We start from the raw sequence: 3,015 nt of genomic DNA, 5'->3' as shown, positions 1-3,015 counted from the left end.
TGACAATAAATATATTTCATACGTTAAGATAATAATAGGTCCAATTTTCTTCAAGAATAATGAGTTAGTAAATTATAAAGAAAGTTAAAGCTCCCTTAAATAATTAAAACTTATGTCCAGATTTTTCTGCTTCCATTTCAAATCAATAACAAAGCTATCCAGCTATCTAACTGCTTTTCTATACTTTGTAGCTTTTTAGTACAACAAGTACAAAAAGTAACTGAAGCCTTGAGAAAGTGAAAACCTACCTCCACAGACGTGTCTTTAAATAAAGGTAAGAATCTCTCTTGAGTTCAGGTCAGAACACCTGTCTGTCACGCTGCTCTGCACAGTCACACCCAGACATGTCACTCCTGCTGCTTTTAACCTGCAGGGAGGCCACCCAAAGGGAGTGGCTTAACCGAGGCATTAAAGAAAACTCTTCTTTTTTTTACATTTCCGTCTCCATCGTCATCATTTCACTCTCAACCAGGAGTTTCTTTACTGAAAATAAACGTGAGTTAGGTGGAGAGCTGAAGGACCTGCTGTTCAGTTTGGCTGCTGAGGAAGCAGACCGTCTAACCCAAACTTAAAGTTTTAACACAAACTGCTCTGAACTATTGCCTCTTAAAAATGTATTAAAGTTTAATGAATATAAAGCAAGTTCAAGAGTTTAGTATCAGCTGCAGCATTAGAGTCCTGTTGATATTTTACCTCATTATGACTGACAGCAGACTTTGCACTTCATTTGCTGATAAAAGTACTAGAAGTTCAGGCAAGTAATAAAACTTCTATAAACATCATAACGTCTAACTTTTAAAGAAACAGKTGGGCTCTCACTAAAGCCTTAAAACTGTGACATTGAATAAAATGTTCAATAATTGTATGCTTTTATTGTGACAATCTTGCCAAGCATTTGGTAGAGTAGTCCTTATATTTAGTCTTTATATCTTATTGAAGCATACTTAAACAAAAATACATAATAAAAAAAAATCCACAGAAATAAATAAAAAAATTCACACTATAGTCATTATCACTCCAAACAAGTAAAAAAGAAAAGAAAAGAGGAAACAAAAAAACTCAGTTTCTTTTGAGCTGGACATTATCAGAAACGTTTTCAACACTCAGACATTAAGTTAAATGTTTTTGGATGGTGCGTGATGAGAAGTCTGCTGTTGGGAGTGTTGTGTTCATGGCCATCAGAGGAATGAATGTTGCAAAGCGCCCTTCATACCTGAGGTGGGTGGGTCAGCCTGGGACTGATAGGCGAGCCCCTCCCATCCACTGACAGTGCAGAAGGAATGCAGATGGCCCTGCAGTGACATAACAACCAGGATGAGCATTTTTAAAATTGAAAACTTTTTATTAAAAGATCAGGGAAGGATCGGTTCACAAAATCCATGGTTCACGGTTCAGTTTTTTTCTTTTTAATTTTGTAAAAAAAAAATATTTTATCTTCAAACTATCAATAGCATGTATATTTAAAATTATTGTGATGAGGACTTGTATAACTTGTATTCTCTCTTTGACGATATATATTTTTATGGATCAAAATGAAATGGTTCTTAAAAATAAACGATGTGRCRTTTTTCTTTTTCTTTTTTTTATTGCACTCATGTTTCACACAGATGAGACTCTTTAATTAGTCCTAAAAAAATGTCCGCAAAAATCAGACTGTCTTTACACTGAGACATGAGCTTTTAGAAAAGAAGAGAGCATTGCAGAACTAAAATGAGCATGGAGCTGAACTCAGCTGGGTTASAGTGGAGCACAAGGCATTAAATATGTGACAGACCCATGTTTGTAAAACATGACAAATTTACTCAGTTTAGTGATTCTTTTTAGAGTATTTTTTTCAAGTTGTGCACCTTCACTGATCTTCTATCAGTAATAAATCTAATAGTTGTTTYTTCTCACAACCTGCTGGTCTCACAGACCAGATGTCATCACTTCATCATATATCATCAAGCTACAAAGTCGGCCTATTTTTTCACAATTTGATAGTTTTGACTGTTCTACTATATTCAGGCACAAAGGTTCATCAGAGGTGGGTTGTGAAAAAGCCYACTGAGCAGTGACATGCAGTGAGGTTCATAGATGCTGAGGCACTCAGTTCATCAGAATCAGATTTACAAAAATATGTGAACCCTACAGAACAACTTAGTCATTAAAGGACTGGCTGAAGTTAATGAGTCATGTTTCATATCTTATATCACTTCTTTGCGCAAAATGCAACTCATTTGATGCACATTTCATTATCATTATGTCCTACCTTTACTTATAAATGAAGTCCWTGCAGCGCTCACAATATCCCATCTGAATTTAGATTCTGTCACAAGATAAAAAAAGGCATGGGAAAACCGTTTTTCTCAGGACATCCACACGGCCACTATTTCTGTTAAAGAAGACCTTTTGTGTCAGCTGTGTGGGTCTGATTTACCTGCTGCTTCTATTTAAAGTACAGTTYAGATAAAAGTTAGAACTTTTAAATATAAAATCCTCCATTCTAAAAGTCAGATTTGACAAGAGAGAAAATAAATAATGGATCTCTGCTAAACTTTACTTTTTTACTTTATATATTTGAAGTTTACAAAACAGGTACCAAACACGCTGCGTTTGGCTTGCTAACTGTAAATTTTTGTTAATTCTTCTGCAGCTCAGAGTAATCTCTCCTGCAGCTCATCCATTCTCTGAGCTCACTAGCGCCAGAGGGATCCAATACCGATTTCTTTTTGCAAAATGCAAATAAATTTGCATAATTTATAAAACTTTTTTTTACATTCTATATCTCATTGTTAAAATTAACCGTTATTGACTATTCATGTCTTTGTAGGAGCGCAACTTGAAAAATCAGCGAGGGATCAAATACTTGTTTCCTCCACTCATATAAAACGTTAGCTCCAGAATAAATAATTACATTACATTACTAATAAATATGTAGCATTAGCTCCTGAGCTAATAATTACTTTTAGCCCTTAGCAAATATTATTAGATTTGGAGCTAACAACATATACATGTGGGTGGCATACGTTCATA

At 34.9% G+C, this 3,015-nt stretch overlaps 1 protein-coding gene across 3 annotated transcripts in view; it reads right to left on the bottom strand.

Moving 5' to 3' along the window:
- Window positions 1-346, bottom strand: part of scel (sciellin) — an 18,121-nt gene extending 17,775 nt beyond the window's left edge. For 2 of the 3 annotated variants that reach the window (XM_014021893.1, XM_014021895.1), the window contains exon 1: window positions 249-345. The gene's annotated coding sequence lies outside the window, so the exon portion shown is untranslated. Of the gene's footprint in view, window positions 1-248 lie in introns of all 3 variants that reach the window. The other variant, XM_014021894.1, reaches the window with a different exon arrangement.
- Window positions 347-3,015: the final 2,669 nt, after the last annotated feature.

Source organism: Austrofundulus limnaeus, unplaced genomic scaffold, assembly GCF_001266775.1.
Source record: "Austrofundulus limnaeus strain Quisiro unplaced genomic scaffold, Austrofundulus_limnaeus-1.0 Scaffold310, whole genome shotgun sequence".
In the NCBI taxonomy this organism is placed as follows: Eukaryota; Metazoa; Chordata; class Actinopteri; order Cyprinodontiformes; family Rivulidae; genus Austrofundulus; species Austrofundulus limnaeus.
This window is presented reverse-complemented; position numbering and strand designations above follow the sequence as displayed.